We start from the raw sequence: 21,895 nt of genomic DNA on the forward strand, positions 1-21,895 counted from the left end.
TTTTCACCTGAAGCCAGGCTAGTCTGAAGGGTCCAAGGTGGCTTTATTGCTGGGTCCAGTAACGTGGAAGGAGCCGCTGGAAGCCTGGGGCTTAGCGGACCACCCCCGACCCCCCAGCCCCAGCTTTTTTTCTTGTGTTCTTAAATCATGTCCATGTGGTCCTCCCACAGGATACTGGGGACCTCTTCTGTGGCAGACCAGGGCTCCGAGACAGCACGGTGGTAGCTGCTGTCCTCTTACAGGCTGAGCTCCAAACAAGCCTTGGCAATGCCACTTCTGCTGTACTCCCCTGGTCAGATCGTCGCAAGCCAGCCCAGATCCAAAGAGAGAGCAGGCTGAGCCCACTTCTCACTGGAGGGAGCGCCAAAGCATGCCCATGTACAGCATCTTGAATCTCCCACAGTCACACGTGCTCATGGAATCAAGTGAAAAGCCCGCTTTTTAAATCAGAGCTTGCCTGGACCAAACTGCCAAGAAAACAACATTTTTTTGTGGTCTAATATCCTATCCTATCCTTTCCGTGACTCCCGGCTCTCTCTCACCCTTCCCCTGTGTCCACACTCAAACAGATGAGATCCCCACAACCCAAGTGCCCTTTGGGGGGGCCATTTTCACCTTGAGTTTTACCTCTGGAGAATGAAAGGATTTTTCTCTTGACATTTTTTTGCAAAGTTTGGAGGAGATAAAGAAGGCAAGAGAGAACAGGTTTGGGCAGAGGGTCCTTGACAGAGCCAATAACCCCCGGACCACTCCAGGGACTACTTATTCTACCCTGAGACTTTCTCTCTGTCTCTCTCTGTCTCTCTCTATCTCTGCATCCCTCTCTTTTTTTCCTTCACTCTCACTCCTTTACTCTGTCACCATTCACACACGTGGATTTATATTTTTAGGTTTGTTTATTTTCTTCAGTCACCCCACCAGGGTGACCACAAGTAGTCAAATATATAAAATCACCCTGGTTTTTTTTTCTACTTCGGTGACATAAGGATCCAGCCATGCCAGAAAAGGAACAGATGACATTTTTCAGGGTTGCAGTCCCCACGAGGCATTTTGTGAAAAGGGGAAAAAAAAAAAATTCTACAAAAGATGTGAGAACGATATTCATGGGTCTGGGTTAACACCGGTCTTTGTAGGTTGTTCCAGAAGCTAGCCTCTCATGTCTGTGTCATTTTCTTCTTCTTCTCTCTCTCACTCTCTCTCTTTGGGATACTTTCTTCTGTTCTATTTTGAGCACCACAGCACAGCTCTTTTATTCCATTTGTCAGCCGCAGACGCACATCCAGTTGAAAAGCATCCTCAGCTTCCACCGCTACAGTGCCTCTGAGCTTGTGGCCACTGGAGCCTCTGATCACATGAGTCTGTTGATTTGTGGCTTCTCTGTTGTTTCAGCTCTTGGTGTTACCAGAGGGAGAAAAGCTCAAATGAGGGAAGAGTGCTAGAAGAGTAAGCCAGTTATGACCAAGCACTGCTGCCCATCCAGTGGGGTATATACAGTCCCCATATTTTTAATCCATGACAGCCCTCATTGCATCATGGAATGGGCTTCCCAAATGATGAATGCCCTTGCAAGTGCCCTTGCCTACTGCATCCTTTTTTTCTTTCTTCCTTGAGTTGTATCATGGCTCTTTCACTTTTTGCAACAACAAAATTACCTGTATATGTTTCTATGTATCAAAGTAGCACGTGCTTCTTGGAGAACTCTTGAAAGATAAAGAAGAAAATTCAAAGATGCTGATTATCTGTAGTAGTTGCTGACCTGTAACCCTATTCATGGATTCATTGCCTTTGTTCAACAATAATGATTACATACCTACTATGTGAACTGCTTTGGATACCAAGATTGCAGAAGAAATGAAAAAGGCACGATCCCTGGATTTATAGACGTTAGTTTAACGGGGAGACCAACATTGAAATTATCAAAAAGATGATATTTAGCAGCTACATAACATTTCATTATTTTCATATATCTAGTGGTAGATTAACAGTCTTTTATGTAATTTACATATTGTATTAAGCCAAGCTAGAATTTATTACTCACGTTATTAGATATTTGGATCATTCCCATCATTTTATTATTGTAAGTAAACCTTATAGTCTTGTAGATACATATTTGAAAATCTTTCCTTGGCATAAATTTATTAAGGGATGATTACCAGGTGAAAGGTTGACCTTTTTTTTTTTTTTTTTTTTTTGTCTTTTTGCAATTTCTTGGGCCGATCCCTCGGCATATGGAGGTTCCCAGGCTAGGGGTCCAATCGGAGCTGCAGCCACCGGCCTACACCACAGCCACAGCAACGTGGGATCCTTAACCCACTGAGCGAGGCCAGGGATCGAACCCGCAACCTCATGGTTCCTAGTCGGATTCGTTAACCACTGCGCCACGACGGGAACTCCGGTTGACATTTTTTTAAAGACTGAACACATGCTATCAATTCATTTTCTAGAAGCATCCCCATTGTACCACTCACAATCCCCCCTTTACCAGCTTGTCATACTGGCCTTGCCATCCTCTTGCCAGCAGTAAATATTAAGCCATTAAGCTAAATCTTGTTACATTTCATACGGTTTTTAAAAATGAAAACAGTTTCTCATTTTTTTTTTCTCCTCGTAAAAGCAATAAATGCTTATTGTCAAAGCAAATCAGAAATAACAAATCAGATAAATCCAGGCTGGACATATCTGAACAAAGAAGAAAAATCAGTGCAATCCCATTCTCAGATGGTCCCACTTTACATTTCAGGATGCATCCTTCCAGACTTTCTTTGTTCTGAGGTTAAGGGCCATTTTAAGATTAAACCCTTTTAGAATAAACATACTGGAGGGAGAGCCTAGAACCTGCCACTTTTGGTGCCATGCTCAGCTTTGCTGCTACCTGGCTGAGCCCTGGGCCGAGCCTAGCATCATTCCCCTCCCCAGCGTTCAGTATCTTCATCTGCGAGATGAGAAGCTGGCCGAACAGGTTTTTCTTATTGTGTTCCTTTTAGGCCAGGGATCCTCAACCTTAGCCATGTTGACATTTCAGACAGAATAATGCTCTGTGGTGGGGGCTGTCCTGTGCATGGTGGGAAGTTTCATAGCATCCCTGGCCTTTCCTCCCCAGATGCCAGTAGCTACTAGCACCCCCAGTCATAGCAACCAAATATGTCTCCAGATAGTGCCACGTTTACTCCTGGGGGAGGGGACAACATTGCCCCTGACTGAGAAGCATTGTTTTGGAGGAAATTCCATGTATAGTGAATTTTAAGGGTTGCTCCAAAGCAAGACTTTGAGTGGCGGCCAGCATGCTTTTTTGTTGGGAGACAGAAGAGATGGTAGACAGAGGAACAGCAGGGCGAGTGGAGGGGAAGCAGCACCTGGGTGCTGGCTGGGACCCCATGCTGGGCACAGTTCTGGAACACAGACACACGAGGACAATGCTCTGAGCCACAGTTAAGTCTCAGGTGCCCATTTATGGTCAGCGGGTAGGAAAACAAATTTCTTTTAGAGCACTTATATTGTACGCCAACAAGGTGATGAATTATTGAATGGGTCCGTTTTTTATAAACATATTTATCATCTTTCTTTTTCATCAGTCCTGTGGTGAACAAGGGAAGGCAGAAATGGGGAAGCATTTTGCAAAGAGCTGTGAAGGCCACCTCCCTTTGGTGAATGGCTCCCTGGTCGGGGGTGTTATTTCCTTCTGGAGTGGTCTCTTCCCCAAGGACACCTTTTAATGCTGGTATTGTTGAGAAAAAGAGTCACCCTGTTTCCTAACACTTCTGCTTTCACTCACTGTCTTTTTTTTTTTTTTTTTTTTTGGTGGTAAAAGGAAGCCCAGGGGTTTATTAAAAGATGAGATCACAGTGGCAGAGTGGCCATTTTGTGTTTTGAAATGTACTTTGAGCCTCAGTGATACGGGGTAGCCCCCTCAGAGAAGGAGTGTCCTGATTTTCAAAGCAATGACTTCAAGCTTTACCAGACGTTAGACGGGAGCTTCAGCCAGTGGGTGAAATGGGGACTTCAGGAGAGTGGAGAGTGTCGAGAACACCCTTCTGGAGCAATGATGGGCACAAGATCCTGGTGGGAAGGGTCAGCCTGTATCTGTCCAGACCCGCTGGCCTGAGGAGGGCTCTCTCTCCAGCAGAGAGAGCCATGGTGGGTGTGCCCAGGAGGCGTGCAGTGCAGGGGCCCATGGGTGCCCAGGAGGCACGTGCAACCAGAAAAAGCAGAGACCAGGCTGACAGTGATAAAGATGCACGAAGGGTCTGAAGGTCATGATGAAGTTAAACGTCTGCAAGGCTCCTTGCAGGAAAAGTGCATTATAGGCAGGACATGGTTCCCAACTTTCTCCTGTAATGTATGCTATCTGTTACAATTATTTGTTTGCCTGTTGTTTAAGTGGTGATTTGAGGAGAACTTAGGGGGTCCACAGAACAGGCCTCAAGGGTAAAATGGGGGTGGGAAATGGTGGCTGAGGTGTCAAATAGGTAGGCAAAGGCAACATTGGTTTTGTGTATTGGTGCTTCCCTTAGTTTTCATTTAGAGAAAGAAATCCTGTCATTGAGAAGAAAAAAAAAAAAGTTAAACCCATTGGCAGATTTTTGTATTTCTGATTTTCTCAAAGTAGACACCAATTAAGTTTAACCCTTTTGTTGCATAATTTTAATGACTTTAAAAATAAGACCATTTAGTGACACCTTATCCCCTTTGACAGAGGCATTACAGGGGCCCACAACACCTCTGTAAACTAAAAATAGTAAGAATGCATTGAATCAAATGAAAGGGCAGGTCCATGACATTTGACCTACAAAAATGGCAATCGCTTTAACCTAACAGAAGTGATTGTGGAGAAATGAAGACCAAGGAAAAGTGAGAAGGATGCCAAACCAATGCCACGGAGAGGATGGGGTGGGAGAAGAGAGATACACAGACTGCAGCCCTGTGGGGCTGCTGGTCACTGGGCCTTAAGCGTGCCTGGAGACCAAGGAGTAAAAGGAGAGGTGGCTCTTTGGATGAAAACATTTCAGCCTCTGAGGGAGGCAGACAGGCTCCTTACAGTTTTATCTATAAGCAGTTCTGTGTGCAGGCACTCTGAGGGGACCCATGGGTGATGGAGTAGATTCCTCCTTCAGAGCATGCTAACAGGAAATAGAATGGGTGCCTTTCATAAACCTCCTTCTTCTAAGGACCCAGATGACCATACCACATTCATGCTGCTGGCCGGCATATTTGTCTTTAAAGGAAATAGGATTTTAAAATGGCTCGTAGAGGTGGAAGGTTTGTGTGTGTGTTTTATATTTGACAAGGAATGTAAAAGGGCCCTCTTAGCTTCTGTTAAATAACATTTAAAAGCATGTCCTCTTAGTGCATGAAGAATTTCCAGAACCCTGTCCCTAAACCCTGTCAGTCTGGTAGAGGTGGATTTTATTGATGTCCTCCTATAACTGGGATTTGGTGGATGTCACTTCATGTTGTCTTAAAGTCCGTCCTTACAGCTTGTTTCTGTAAATAATTGATTGTGAAAACTAAATACTCTTTTTGGGAAAAGTGCTTCAAGTCATATAAAGGGTGCATTTAGATGATGGTCAGGTTGTATCTAAGTAGACATTTGATAGGTCATTTTATTGACTTTGGATAGTCGTTGGCTTTTCTTTCTCCAAATAACACTAATATTTCTGAGCATTCACTGGGTGCCAGGCTCTGTTCAAAGGGCTTTGCATACATCATCTCTTCTACTCGACCTGATGTGCCCATGAAGTAGGTACTATAATTATTCCCATGTTGTTGGTAAATAAACTGAAGTTCAGAAAGTTTGAAAAAAAGATTAAGGTGTTCTCTTGTGGCTCAGTGGGTTAAGGATCCAGCATTGTCACTGCAGCTGCTCAGGTGGCTGCTGTGGTGCATGTTTGATCCCTGGCCTGGGAACTTCTGCATGCCATGGATGAAGCCAAAAAAGAAAAAAGAAAAAACAAACAAAGGCTTCTCAAGGCTCCCTAGCCAGCAGTTAGCAAACCCAGCATTCAAACTCATTCAAACTCAGCACTGTGGGCCACACGACCCTCATTTCTCATCCCAGCGCCCTCAGTCAAGGCAGAGATGGCTGTTCTTTGCTGCTGCTAAGCGGAGGTGAAGCATGTGTTTCTAACACATGGAAACAGCTTGCCCTTGTCACACAGGAATTAGGGCAGTAAAGGGACTGAGTTGCCGAGAAAACCAAAGGCAGCAGGATCCCAAAGAACATGACCCTAAGAGCTAGAAGGGTCATTAGAGGTCTTTGGGTCCTGTTCTGAAAGCAGCTCCAGCTGATGGGTGACTGAGCTGGGAGAGCAGGTGTGCGTATGGTAGGGATCTGGAGGTCTGGAATCCCAGGGGCTGCCATGAAGAGCAGGAAGCCAAAAATGGTAGGATAAGGCCCCCGTTCTGGATACCCGGAAGGAGGACTGCGTAATGGGAATTTTCATTAAACAGGCCTCCTTGGAGCAAAGGACCTTACTTCTGAGCCTGTCTTACTTCATCTTGAAAAATAAGCAGGGTGGTCCTGACAGTGATATTTCTTCTGATAGCTACTGCTGTAGGGCCCCCTTTTCAGACAGAGAAATTTGGGGTTTAGCCAAGATGTTCAGTAGAGTACCCATGAAGAAACAGAGCTTCTCTACAAGCAAGGGCTTTCAGGAAGCAGGACTCACCTCAGAGAATGGCCGGGACTCAGCTGCTCTAGGACCCGCAGGCAGACCCACGAAAAGAACAAGGCAGTTTCAACACATCTTCAGTCGCTGAGCTCTGAATGTCCTTCCTTCTGAATCACACCAGCCACCAGCAGGGCCTGGCCCAATCCGCAGCTCCAGCTGCATCCTGAGAGGGTGAGAGCTGGTGAGAAGAAAGTCGCTCTGTCCTCCTTAACGGTGGAAAATTCTCTTAGCTTAATTTGGGCTCCATGCTTGCTTTCTTCACCAGTCCAAACTCACGTCAACAGAATCTGTTTTTAAAGTTGGTGTACTAGGGTGAGCTGTTTGAAATTGGGCATTTTACACGTTTAGTTTGCCTTGAATAGAAATGATTCCAAATCAGGTCTCATTAGAGCAGCACTGGTGTTTGATTTAGGCAGTTTTAGCATTATCTGCAAAGAGAAGAAATCGTGGGTGCATTCAGATGTAATTCTGTAGCATAAAAGTGAAATCTCCCTTTTCCTGCTTTGACTGCTGGATTTTATGTATTTATTTTACTTGCACTTGTAAAGTAGTAAGCAGTACGAACCACGGAGTAGGATCCTGAATGTTTAATGAATTTTTAGACCTCGGAATGGATGAATTGATTGTAAGGTGAACTTTGGTGTTTTGATTTCAAAATACTTGGGTTTTTTTTGTTTTGTTTTGTTTTTTTTCTTGAATTCAGAAGAGACCGTGGCTAATTGAGAATAGTCAAAAGAATATTTACTGACTTCCATTCTGGGCCAAGGCCTGGGCAAGCCACTGTGGAAAGATACCAAAGAGATAGAAGATGCAGGCTGCTCTAAAACCCCATGGGCTCAAGTTTCAAAGGAGAAATCCAATCAGTAGTTATTTGGTAAGGTCTCCTGCTGGCATGAAGTCACTGCTCAGTGACATCTGATACTGTGATGGTAGCAGTGGTGGTAACAATGCAGGAGATTACATCGACCATGATTTTTTAAAAATAACAGCTTTACGGTGTTCCCATTGTGGCTCGGTGGAAACGAATCTGACTGGCATCTGTGAGGACACAGGTTCTATCGTTGGCCTTGCCCAGTGGGTTAAGTATCTGGCCTTACCATGGGCTGTGGTGTAGGTCGCAGACATGGCTCGGATCCTGTGCTGCTGTGGCTGTGGTATAAGCTGGCAGCTACAGCTCCAATTCAACCCCTAGCCTGGGAACCTCCAAAGAAAAAGAAAAAAATAAAATAAAATAAACAGCTTTATTGAGATACAATTCACATACCATAAAATTCGACTTAATATATTTTACAGTAGTATAGTCAGAGTGCAGCCGTCCTGTCATCTGATTTCAAAATATTTCCATCACCCCAAGAGGAAGCCCAGCATCCACTTGCAGACACAGCTCACATTCCCTCCTTTTAGCTCCTAGCAACCCCTTATCTACTTTCTGTCTCTATGGGTTTGCCTATTCTAAACATTTCATCTGAATGGGATGACTCTGTTCTTTCACTTAGCTTGCTTTTCAGATTCACCCATGTGGTTACCCGTCAGTGGTTCATTCCTTTTTATTGCCTATTAATATGCCATTGGGTGGATATGCCACATTTTGTTTATCCAGGTAGTCAGTTGACAGACATTGGGTTTTGTCTCCATTTTTTGATTATTATGAATAATGCTGTTATGAATATCCTTGTACAGGATTTTGTATGGACTTGTGTTCTCAGTTCTTCTGTTTAGACACCCCTCAGCGTGGAATCACTGGCTTACGTGGTAGGTAACTCTTTGTGTGGCATTTTGAGCAACTGCCAGACTATTTTCAAAAGTGTTTTATAATCTTGCTAGAAATGTATGAGAGTTCCAATATTTCTCCATCCCTTCTGACACTTATTGTCTGTCATTTTGATTTTAGTCAATCCTGATGGATGCGAAAGGGTATATCATTGTGGTTTTAGTCTGCATAATCGTTAATGAAGTTGAATATCTTTTTATGTGCTTATTAGCCTTTTGCATATCTTCTTTGGAATCATGTATGGTGAAATCCTTTGCCCATTTAAATATAAAGTGGGTTCTTTATATTTTTATTAGAGAGTTGTCAGAATTCTTTCTATGTTGTGGATACAGATCCCTTTCTGATAGATGGCTTGCTAAAGTTTTGAATTGAATCTGAGCTGCAACTGCAACCTACACTGCAGCTCTATCAGCACTAGATCCTTTAACCTACTGCCCTGGGCTACACGTCACACCCAAACCTCCAGAGTAACATAAGCCACTGCAGTTGGATTCTTAACCCACTGTGCCATAGCAGGAACTCCCAGCTTAAATTTTTTGTGTGTAGATACCCAGTTGTCTTGGACCTGTTTGTTGAAAAGACTATTTTTTGCCCATTAAATGAGCTTGGAATTCTTCTCCTCACCTTGATTATTTTTTATCTATCAACTAAGTCAATTTAGAATCATATCAAAACAGTTCCAGCCCCTATCTTCTGAGAACATGTTATCTCCAAGGGAGAAATGCTTGCAAAAAAAAGTCATAAAACTCATTCATTCACTTATCTGCATCATTATTGTATTCTTCCAAAATAGCAGGCACTGTGCTAGACCCTGGGGAGTCTGGATATATAAGAAGGATAGGAGTATGCCACAGTGGAGTTCCCATTATGGCACAGTGGAAATAAACCCAACTAGTATCCATGAGGACATAGGTTTGATCCCTAGTCTCACTCAGTGAGTCAAGGATCCGGCGTTGCTGTGAGCTGTGGTGTAGGTCGCAGATGCAGCTCCAATTCGACCCTTAGCTTGAGATCTTCCATATGCCATGGATGCGGCCCTAAAAAGACAAACACACACACACAAAAAAAGTATACCTCGCTGAAGAGGGTGAAGGAAATGCAAGCTCCTTATAATCAGACCACCTTAGGTCCCAAGAAGTTCTAGAATCCGATTAGTGTTTGTACATGCTCAGCCTGGTAGACGCTTGCCTGTTTACTTGCCTTGGTAAACTACTTCTCACCCTCAGATTCAGATGTCATTTCTACTAAAAGGTTTTCACCAATGTCCCCAGAGCTGTAAATACCTTTGGTTTTTTTTTTTTTTTTTTTTTTTTTTTTTTTTTTTGTCTTTTTGCCATTTCTTGGGCCGCTCCTGCGGCATATGGAGGTTCCCGGGCTAGAGGTCGAATCGGAGCTGTAGCTGCCAGCCTACGCCAGAGCCACAGCAACGCAGGATCCGAGCCGCGTCTGTGACCTACACCACAGCTCACGGCAACGCCGGAACCTTGACCCACTGAGCAAGGGCAGGGATCGAACCCGCAGCCTCATGGTTCCTAGTCGGATTCGTTAACCACTGCGCCACGACGGGAACTCCTGTAAATACCTTTGTAATAGCACTTAGCATATAGACTTGAACTTAGGTGTCTGTTAAATAGACTCACTAATCCTTGAGGAAAGAACCATGTTTTTTATGACATCCTAAATCTGATCATTTTCTTTTTTTTTTAATGATTTTTATTTTTTCCATTATAGCTGGTTTACAGTGTTCTGTCAATTTTCTACTGTACAGCAAAGTGACCCAGTCACACATACATATATATATTCTTTTTCTCACATTATCCTCCATCTTGCTCCATCACAATTGCCTAGATATAGATGCCAGTGCTATACAGCAGGATCTCATTGCTTATCCATTCCAAAGGCAATAGTTTGCATCTATTAACCCCAGATTCCCAGTCCATCTCACTCCCTCCCCCTCCCCCTTGGCAACCACAAGTGTGTTTTCCAAGTCCATGAGTTTCTTTTCCGTGAAACGGTTCATTTGGGCCATATATTAGATTCCAGATATAAGGGATATCATATGGTATTTGTCTTTGTCTTTTGGACTTATTTTACTTAGTATGAGAGTCTCTAGTTCCATCCATGTTGCTGCAAATGGCATTATTTTATTTTTTATGGCTGAGTAGTATTCCATTGTATATATGTATCACATCTTCTTTATCCATTCATCTGTTGATATGCATTTAAGTTTTTTCCATGTCTTGTTTCATGTATTGTGAATAGTGCTGCAATGAACATAGGGTTCCATGTATCTTTTTGAATGAAAAGTTTTGTGCAGATATATGCCCAGGAGTGCTATTGCTGGGTCATATGGTAGTTCTATATTTAAATTTGATCATTTTCAAGTATAGAAGATGTCCCCTACCTATATACTTAACAAATGAATATTTGAATCATGAATGCTAGATGGAGTTACTCTTTGAAAACTTCCTGGAAGTAGTGATTTGCAAATCTTCCAAATGATCTCAGAAAAGAAAGTAACAAAAATCTTAATAAGTGCAGTACATTGTTACAAGTAGACTGGATGTCACTTGACTCTGATTTTGCCTTGGTCTGATAACAAAGGTTTTTAAGGGGATGAGGGGATGATGGATACCGGGACTGGGCAGTAATCTGTAGGACTTCAAAAGGGAACATTGGTGTTGGCTTGAAACAGAAGAGTTAAAAATCGAAATCAAGCCCAATAGGACCCACATGTCTCAAGTCAGCAAAATCATAAAGAATAATTCTGCTGACTCTTACAGTGTGGTGGTCTTCTAGCCCTTCTACTTCCTGTCAGAGCCCACAAATGATATCTCCCAGAAAGCACCAACCTCAGAAAAAACAAAACAAAACAAAACAAAACACACCTTTTTTTTTTTTTTTTTACGCCAACCTCAGGAAGTTGATTCTCTGCATTCTGTCACATTCACAATTAATTAGCTTAAAGCTCCTTGAAAGAATATTTATGCTGTTGTGGCTGATTTGCTTGAAAGAGTAGAAATGTGTGGGCCTTCAGAAGGGTGTCGTGGTACTAAAGGCTTGGCTCCCACAGCTCTTTTTCTCTTTCCCTGAGGATAACTTACATTAAATACAGTCAACAACTGTGGTCTTTAAAGGAGTTTGGGGAGAACCTGATCCCTCAGTGAAACAAGCAAAAGGTTGAAAACAGTTTCCATGAAAAATAATATTTTCAAGGGCTCGTTGGGTGGTCTCCTGAAGCATGCCACCAGGTGGAAGAAGCCAAAACATTTAATTTCATCCAGGCAGTCTCGTCCACAGTGGATCTGATGAAGGCCTGGCTTCATTCATGCATGGAGGGGTTGGGTCCTCCTGCCACCTTAGGCCTCTACTGCAGAATTTATCCTTTGAGTGACCATATTCTTCTCATGAGTGATTTCCTCTCTTGGCCATATCTATGACAGCACTGCATTTCTAGCAGGAAGGTTTGAGCTTCGCCCAAAGTCTTCTCCATACTTCAGAAGGCAGCCCTAAAAATTCCCTGGAAATTGATCTGAGTCCTACTACCCTTTGTGGACAGGTCCAGATTTTATTACTCATGGATCATGTGGTTTAGACATGACCTTGACTTGGGAGGCACAGGGCCAGGGTTCCCAGTGGGATGCTGATACTCACTGGCTATGGGACCTACCTCTCTGAGCTCAGTACTTTTGATGTTACCATCGTTGCTGTTGTTCTGATGAATAACTAGAATTTGTTATTAGTTTCTTGTGAGTCATGGACCCAGATAAATGTTTATCTGGATTATCTCAAGAGCCTCTCGGAGTTGGGGTTAGTAGATGCAAACTATTAGATGTAGAATGAATAAACAGTGGGTTCTGCTTTACAGCACAGGGAACTGTATCCAGTCTCTTGGGATAGAACATGATGGAAGATAAAATAGGAAAGGGAATGTGTGTACACACACACACACACACATACACTGGGTATATATATACTTTATACATATAAAGCTGGGTCACTTGCTGTATAGCAGAAATTGACACAAACCTTGTAAATCAATTATACTTCAGTTCTGTTTTTTTTTTTAAAAGAGCCTCCTGACATGTAGATATTATTCTTATTTTCCTTTTATCAGTGATAAAAATGATCCCAAAAGGGATTAAGTAAATCCCCCCCCCCCAAAATCACTTACGGTAAATGGAAAAGACAGGATTTGAGCCCTGGCAGGCTGACCCCAAAGATGCTGCATTTAACTGTGATGCTAACCCATGAAGGGAACAAAGTTTAAAATAAATGAATGTCCTTTCTGAACTCTAAATTTCTGTAATTCTATACATCATTCCATAGATTCTGTAATGCTATGATTTAGTATTAGTGATTGGTAAGAAGTTTCATGAAATGGAACAGAAGTTGGCAAAGGACAGCCCACAGACCAAATCTGGGCCCCTGCCTGTCTGTATTAATAAAGTTTGTGGGGTCTTTTTTGTCTTTTTAGGGCCACACCTCTGGCATATGGAGGTTCCCAGGCTAGGGGTCGAATCAGAGCTACAACTGCCACCTACACCACAGCCACAGCAGCACCAGATCTGAACTGCATCTGTGACCTACACCACAGCTCATGGTAACGCCAGATCCTTAACCCACTGAGCGAGGCCAAGGATTGAACCTGCAATTTCATGGTTCCTAGTCGGATATGTTTCCTCTGTGCCATGATGGGAACTCCTGTATTAATAAAGTTTTGTTGGAATACACTCACACTCATTCTTTTACATATTGTCTGTGGTTGCTTGTGTACTGCAGTGGCAAGTATTTGAGTATTGCAAAAGTCAGTCTGGGTGTGACACTGAAATACTGACTCTCCTGTCACTTTACAGAAGAAACTGACTGACCCCTATGCTAGAATGTAAGTCTATAAAGCTGGGGACTTTATTCTGTTTACTCATGTATTCCCAGCGTCTAGAACAGGTTCTTGATCCATAGTTTAGAAAAAAAATGAATGACGTAAAATACTTTGTTTGTAACTTCTTCAACTCTGCACTAGCAGACACAGCTTCAGTCTGCAAATAAGCAGAATTTTAGAATAAACTACTCCCCCCAAGCCAAAAACCTATAAAAATTTAATGTTCAAACATATAAATTTTATGAGCAGTGAACTTATGAGATTTTTTTTTAATCCGTTTTCTTGAGTATTTACCAAAGGCTGGGAAATGCTATATGTAAAATAAGTAGTTGGTTTAGGTTTTTCTACCACTACCCACCACCTTTAGGACCCAGTGCCTTGGCTTGCTAAAATTAATACTGACATTGAAAGCTGGTTTGTTTTATGTAGAGTTTCTGTAAAGCTGCTCGGCAAATATATCTAAGATAGACAGACTGCTTTGCATTCTGTATTTACCCCTTCTTTTGTGAACTACCACGCAAAGGATAAATTCCCTGGTATTTTACACCTGTCAGTGACCTGCAAAATTTGCTTTTTGCACCAGAATGTATTATTTGGGGAATGTTTCAAACAGCAGTTGGGTATCTCTAGTTGTAGGTTTAATAGAGCTAATACAGCTAATTGGAGGTGGGAGTTGTTCAGGGGAAGGTACTTTATATTCCAGAACAAACTTAGAAACATAATAGCTAGGGCGGCTTTTTTTTTCCCCCAAGTTCTTACAGTCATTTATCTTAGCAGTGAATTAATTAATTTCCTTTCATTATCTGGTACTTAGTCATAAGATATTGTCATTCTCATTATGTCATTCTGCAAAATGCTCCATACATACTGTTAGTACTACTGAACTCTGTGAGCTTACCGCTGGTCGCATGAGGCTACTTGGAAATTATTCCAGGAGAAATAACATTTAACATCGAATACCAAGTTCTTCAGGTCTTGGAAGTACGTGCACATTTCTAGAATAGATCTAAGTGGCTTGACAGTTTTATTCATTGATTCATTTGTTCCTTCACCTTACTTTGTGCTGGATACTTGGCTACATGATTAGGAGAGCGGCAACACACCTGCCCTTTACCTGTAAGAGACTGCAATCTCTTGTGGAGGATGGTTGGGAGACAGCTAGAATTGGGGGTAGGCAATTTAGTCGTGGATCAGGGGGAGGCACAGGCTGAGGCTGGCGGAGGGGAAAGATCAGGGAAGAAACTTTCAGGACCTGGCACTTGATGTGAAACTTGAAAACCAAAAAGAAGGGAAACATGGGGAAGACTAGGAGGCCAGGAATAAAGGATTATGAAAGATGAAAAAGAAGGAAAAGATGAGAGATGATCCTGGTGAGGAAGTAGGAAAGGACATTCCAGGAAAGAGGGCAAGCCGGTGAAGGGCACATAGCATTGACACACATGTACTTGAGAAATAGCCAGCAGGGGATAATGGCTGGATGTCAGGAGGAGAGAACGGGAGATGAGCAGAAGTGATGGACCTTTGGGCCATGCTAAGCAGTTGAACTTGACAGTTTAGGTGCTGGGGAGCCCTGGAAGGATGACCAGATGTTCTTCAAGAGCAGGGAACTAATTTGTTGGAATGACAATTCAACAAGCGGTGCTGCTAATGTCTGAGGCAGCAAGAGTCCCTCTGCTTATGAAGGGACCACATCTTCAATCACTGAATATCGGTTTGATTTCTCTGTGGAGTTCCAGAGTTTCTGGGTGATGGTCAAACAAACAAACAAAGCATCTTTGCTGCTGTCACTGCCCTGTTGGAGACTTGGTCACTGAATCCCCTCTGTGTGCCTCAAAGCCACCCTGGCATCTTCTCCCGTGTGCCATTTGCAACCTCTCTTGTGTAGCTTTCAGAGTTGAGAGGAAATGATTTCTGACTCTACATTTGCCCATAGATCGCAGCTCTGAATGTTATCAAGATATTTGTTCAGACCATCTTTTCAGTTTGTTGTGTGCTTAGGTTTTCAATGACTTCTCTGAAGCATCTTTACATTTGGTCCTCATCATGCCCCTGCGAGAGATGCAGACCCTCTCACAGATGCAGATGGCCAGGGTACAGGAGATTACATGACTGATTCAAGGTCATGGCTTTAATTATAAAAGACCTGGGCCTTTGACTCAGAACTCCTACCTGCTACACTAATGCGCTTTCTGCTCTGTCACACTTGCTGTGTTACAGAGATTCCCTCCGAGCCAGTGACGTCTTCCAAAGTATAAATTCATCTGTAAAGTGTTGTTGTAAATTGTTTATTTTAGAATAATTTTAGATTTACAGAGAACCACAAAGGTAATAGGGAGCACTCCTGTATACTCCTTACCCAGTTTTCCCAAATCGTCATAACTATGGTTTCTTTGTTAAAATTCAGAAATTAACACTGGCACGTTACTATTAACTAAAGTCCAGAGTTGATTTAGATTTCTTTGGTTTTTATATGAATGTCCTTTTTCTATTCCAGGATCCAATCCAAGGCATCCCATTGCATTTATACCTTTAAAATTGCATCTTTAAAATTTTTCACCGGAGGTGATTGTGGTTTATGGAAACTGAGTACTCTGCAGAAGAGGATTTAAACCTGATGAGACTGGAGAGAGGCATTTCTGTAGAAGGAAAAGGGCCCTTTTTAAGTGGAAAAACCAGCCAGCCTTCAGGATGTAGGTGCAACCTCTGCGTCATGACCTGTGCTAGGCTGAGTGGTTTTAACAGGTAGACAAGAGGTGAATGAGTCAAACCCTGCCAAGGTGATAATAGACAGTGTTACGGCTCTGGCTGGCCATGACCTCCTGAGATAAATGGTGCCGATAACCTTCAAACTTCATATAGATGTAGTCTTCTGGCCCCATAAGCAATGCTTTGCTTGCTAGGTCACCTGGCACACTATGAGCTTCTAAGCTAAACTCCAAATTTAACAGGAAAGTTACCAAATACTTCTTAAGTGTCTTGAAGAGTTTGGCCCTCAAAGGTGTGCTTTGGTGTGGTTGGGAGAAAAAAAAACTTTGATCCGCAGCAAGAATGTAATTTGGGAAAATGGGCACAACATCTGTTGCCTAAATCTCCCCAACCCATCTTCTTCCTGAGCTATTGTGTACTGAAGCCCATTCTAATCACCACTTGCCACGCTTGTTCTGATGTGCTGTTTCCAAAAGTTCTCACTTTGGAGAAAAGAGGATCTGGCCCTGTTTCCCCAGAATAGCAGAGTTGTCTCCAGCTCCAATTTTCTGATCAACCAGTCAGGTGTGTCTTATGGCAGGACTAGTGGAGTAACTGAAAGAGTTAAGAAGTGGTTTAAAAGATTGGCAGAATATTGCATTGATTGTCTTGGAAAAGAACAGTAGGACGAGGGTCAGAGTCAGGCATGTTCCACCGCCACAGGGACAGATATTCTGCTCTATCAGTGCATCTCTGACTAATGGGGGTGAGGCCTGAGCTGGAACAAAATGAGGATAACCTTGGAGAACCGTAGTGCTCAAGGAGGAGAAAACTCAGGCCACTGTGCTGGTCTTATGCTTTTGCGACAATAGGCAGGCTTCTAAGCAAAAGTGTTTGAGCACTGCCACACACACACACACACACACACACACACACACACACACACACACCACTGCCTCATGCAGAAGGAAAGTGTCTTCAGGACACAGATATTTCCTGTCTTGCTCATCATTGCTGCCATTGCACCACCTCCATCACCACCTTCCCTAGTCTAAGTTCTTTTGATGCATTAAGGACCAGCATCTCAGCTCCGTCTTACATGCAGGCTGGGAGATGCTTGTAAGAAGAAGTCATCATCACCTCCTCTAACACCCCCCAAATCTCTGCCCATGGCTCTTAGATGCACTTCTTACTCTCTAGTTATATAAGTGGGTATCTAATTCCTCCTCATTTAGTACAAGTAATTTGGGTACAGGATTTATGTCTAACTCACCTTCGTGTATCCCCACAGTGCTTAGAATGCTGCTTGGCACAGAACAGCTGTTCAATAAATATCTCAACAAGTAGCTCTGTTTTTTGTACCCAGTTCCACTGATGACAGAATAACCCTGGCCTTATTCATCCCCTTACGAGGGAAATCATGAATAAGAAGTCCTGGCCATATGTCTTCTTGAATTCTAACGCCACTGTTGCAAAGATCTCTTCATGGAGGTCTTTTCTTTGGCTTAACCAACCACGATGAACTTTCAGCAATAGGCAAGAAAAGATAAGCAGGCACCCGAAGAAGATAGAATATTCCAAAGTCACTTTGTCTCGCCTTGGCTGGGAATTCAGAGCCAAACGCTGTATTCTAGCCACGCTGCCCCCTCTCTCTGGGATGTGGGGAAGGAGAGGAAAGGCAGTGTCCCAGAAAGCCAGAGGGGACGAGAGGTGGATGGCACTCATGTCAGGGCCAGTGTTCCCCTCGAGCCAGCATCACTTATGCAATTTCTTCTCCATTTTGTGGTTTTTTAAGGAGAGAGGGAGCTATAGTCTCTTACTTGTCCTGTAAGATTTCTCCCTACCCCCTCTTATCCCATCTCTCAGCTGGGGAATCTCCTATAGAAGAGCTTTTGGAAAGCCCTGACCTGGATCAGGTGAGGCAACTTGAGACGTTTAACAAATATTTATAGCACCTATTATGTGGCTGGATACTGCTTGCCTCCAGGCCTGCCCACTCACATTTCAAGAGGTTCTACCAATAAGAAATTTCCAATCCTGTTTCCAGCCAAACTACTAACTGCCCCAGAAGTACTAGGTTGAAACCTGTCCATCATGAGTGAGCCTGCCATTCCTCCTTCATTTAGATGCAGGTCCACCTGGACCATGTACACTGTGGACTACCTGAGGTGACACCTGTAGTCCCAGTCTCTCTAATAGATGCCCCGCCTGAGATTTTCATAAAAAATAAAAATCTGTCTTTAAAATCATGATATCAGTGCATGACCTCTGTATCTCTGGAGGAGACTCATCCTGTCCCATTTCAGGTACCCGACAGCTCTTTAGACAAAGGTCGCCAGAAAATGGTTACCATGGTTGCACTGGGAACCTCCAGTTTTTTTGGTCATTCCAGCCAAAATGTAGAGAGCTGCCAGGTTCTTTTTCCTAGCTGGGACACATTTGCTGAAGAACACCACCGTCCAAATGCAGCTATCCTCTGCTTTTTGAAAGTTCAGTTCATGCCATTTAACTTTTATAAAAGTAGCTGTTTTCATAACCAAAAGAAATCCAGAGGGGATTTTCCCTTTGACAGAAAAAGGCAAAAAGTGAAAATAGCGTTCAGTTGTTGGCTTTGCAGTGAGCTGTTTTAGCGGCAGCATGAACCCCTGAGCAGGGAGGGCAGCCTCGCCAAGCTCCCTCCCAGGGACTACACTCGGCATCCTGGCATCAAGCCGCCATAGCCTTGAACTGTCAGTGAGCTTCTGTGATTTACCTCGACTTATTTTGCCTGCCCATTAGCAAGACGCATCCTAAGGCAATTGCTTCTTTGCTTTCCATCATTTGGGCTTTCAAGAGGTTTCATAGGAACACCCTCCTTTTGGATAGTGGGGCAAACCTTGACTGTAAAATAACAGGGGGTGCGTAATGGAGCGATTCAGGGTGAGGTTGACAGTAATGAAACTGGAACACCCATCGTGTTCAGTATGCGTTCTGGACAGCTTCACTGTTTGAAGTGTGCTGTCCCTGCCCTCCATGGAAATGGTCAGGTTGCCAGCCTGTGTGCTGCAGGCCATGGAGAAAGCAGCTCTTTCCTTACAGCTAGATAGCAAGGCATAAAGTACCCCCTGACATATCCTCCATTCTTCTCTTCCCGGGCATTTTCCCCAGGAAGATGCTTTAATATCCAATTGATAAAATCCCATGAAAGAAGAAAGAACTTATAATAAAATGAGACTGGAATCCTTTTCTCCCCACAACGCCCTTATGCTCCCGCTGAATGAACAGATTTGAAACACGAGTATTGTGAGCTTGGGAATTGGAAAAAAGCCTAAAAGTTACCTCTTCCAGGGAGTTCCCATCGTGGTTCAGCGGTGACGAACCTGACTAGGATCCGTGAGGACATGGGTTCGATCCCTAGCCTTGCTCAGTGGGTTAATGATCTGGCATTGCCGTGAGCTGTGGTGTAGGTCACAGATGTGGCTCAGATCTGGTGTTGCTGTGGCTGTGGTGTAGGCTGGCAGCTACAGCTTCGATCAGACCCCTAGCCTGGGAACTTCCAGGTGCGGCCCTAAAAAGCAAAAAAAAAAAAAAAAAAAAAGGTTACCTCTTTCAGCCCCTCATCTGCTGTTGGAATCTTCCTCACAGTAGCCACACAGTAGCAGGGTTGGTTCATGACTCCACAGCTGAGATTCTTATGATGCTGTGAGCTTGTTTAACCCACTGGAATGGTTGGGTTCGGAAAGGGACTTAAGCTAATACAACAGCTTTCAGTGCATGAGTCCCGTTTAATAATAACAGCTCCTTTTTTGCAAGTGCTCACTCTTTGTGTCAGACACTATGCTAAGAGCTAAAGAGCTGGACATACTCTAACTCATACACTATTCACAACAACCTCAAAGGGAGATACTATTACTCCCACTTTATAGATAAAGATACAGCAGTCCATTAGGCTGGCCAAAGCAGTCATCCAGTTTTTTTTTCACAGACACCTCAACTGTCCATGTCAGTGGGTTAATGATCCGGCGTTATTACAGAGAGCTCTGCGTCTCTTCTCTAAGCAGCTCCACCTCTCAGAAAGTGCTTTTTTATAAGCCAAGATGTGTCTCCCTGTAAATAACATATAGGATTTGTTAAATTTCAGGCCTGATGCCACACATTTCAGATTAAAAGAAATAATGGGTGTTCTTTATGTATGTATATCTATTTTACTTCATTTTAAGGAATAGTGGGAGCAAATCAGAAGAGAATTTCTGATACACAGGTCTGGCAAAATATTATATACTAGAGACCAGAGAAAGTATAAATACAATTGAAAGCTATCATGATCAAATTAAAGAATCTACAGATTATATAGAACACAAAAGATTAACTTTTTTCATTTTGATCTGGGCATCCTGGCAGCCAAAGCAAAAGGGGAGCTACTCTGTCAGGGCATCAGGTCACAATGCTTAATAACAAAATGATCATCAAAATGGGTAGCTATATTCCTAAAATTAAATAGTGAGAGAAATCTCTCTCAAAGGACTTCACATAGGGAACACTGAGAGGCTGACTTAGTTCTAGTCTCAGCAGAATTCCTCTTGGAGATGCATTAATATTCTAAGTGTGGTAGTTTTTGCAGCATCTTTTGTTAGAACCCAAGAGCATTAAAATAAATGTGGCAAACAGGGCAAACAGGTCAAGTATCTAGTGTATGGCCTTCAGTCTATATTCCCCTCACAACATAAAACATTGCCTCTGGCACAAAGGATCTTCATTATAAATCTCGGGTATTGAAACATAGAGACATGACTGAGTCTCAAGACTGTAAATGTTAAGCATGTGCAAACAGGGACTCTTCTGAGATTCAAAGAGAGAATCCATCCCTGGGGGCTGAGCCTTAAAGGGGTCATTTCTAGGAGGGGTGGGCCTTTGGACTGAGCTGGACTGAACGTGTTGGGAAGGAGACGGATGACAGATGAGTCAGGCTAAAATGACTGATTTGATTTACACCTTTTCCTTAAACTGAATGGTGCCTTATTTTCATGGTCCTGTGGAGGATACTCACCCTTGGCATCAACTGAAAAGTGCAACGGCAGGACGTTCATGGGCTCTGGCCAAGGAGCCATCAGCAATCCCATTACCAAGGCTGAGAGTGAGTCTCATAAGGCAGATTTGGCTTCAAACAGCCGCCACAGCTCTGTTTTCATAAAGTAATTTCAGTTGTTTGCCCAGTTACTATTAATAAGCCCAGGGTTATGAGATTCTACTTATCAGAGCACAAAGGTATTAGAGTGATGGGATGTTCAAGCCCAAACAGACCTTGGAGATCATTTCGTTCTACCTCCACCCTTGACAAATGAGGAAATGGACATGCAAGGACCTGGAGGGCCAGGGTGCAGATGTACAGACTGCCTGGAACCCAGTTTCTCTGACACCTAGCTCTGTACACAGTTCATCAGACCTGCCTGACATCTTCCTGCCTCATCTTTGAGAACTGGGAGTGTGGTAGAAAGAACGTGGAACCAGGCACTGGGAAATCTAAGATGGAAACACATCTTCATTCATTTTATCTTGAGTTTCTCTAGTCTCTTATCTTTCTGCCCACCATAGCAAGTTCATGGTGCAAGTGGATGCCTGATAGTGTTCCCAAAGGAAGAGATGAGATTAAAGCAACGTGTTCACAGTCCTGGTAGCTCCATGGTCCTTTTGAATCAGTCCAAACTTGGGACAAACCCAGTGCTAGTGGTACCTGGTGGGCTCTGACTTTGAATATGTATTCTAACCTCACTCACGGGGAAGCTTCCCTGGACTGTTGCAATGCCTGAGTAAATAGATACAAAGTGCAAGTTCACACACAAGGCCTGGCTCTGAGATCCTCTTGACTGTGCTCATGCTTCCTGCCCTCCTAATAGATCACATGTAAGGCCA

General features: G+C 43.3%; 1 protein-coding gene and 1 long non-coding RNA gene across 5 annotated transcripts in view; one reads left to right on the top strand and one right to left on the bottom strand.

Annotated features, from left to right (window-relative positions):
- The window catches only part of RORA (RAR related orphan receptor A), a 765,082-nt gene that overhangs the window by 355,360 nt on the left and 387,827 nt on the right, over positions 1-21,895 (top strand). The window lies entirely within an intron of this gene.
- LOC146406328 (uncharacterized) lies at positions 5,812-14,656 on the bottom strand. The gene is made up of 2 exons (XR_014810172.1): positions 10,022-14,656; positions 5,812-9,722 (listed from the first exon to the last, which is right to left on the bottom strand). It is a non-coding gene; the product is annotated as an uncharacterized LOC146406328 (long non-coding RNA).

The sequence above is a fragment of the Sus scrofa genome, chromosome 1, assembly GCF_054392235.1.
Source record: "Sus scrofa isolate SSC_HxYL_T2T_F1_AM1 chromosome 1, Sscrofa_HxYL_maternal_Yorkshire_Landrace_v2.0, whole genome shotgun sequence".
Lineage (NCBI taxonomy): Eukaryota > Metazoa > Chordata > Mammalia > Artiodactyla > Suidae > Sus > Sus scrofa.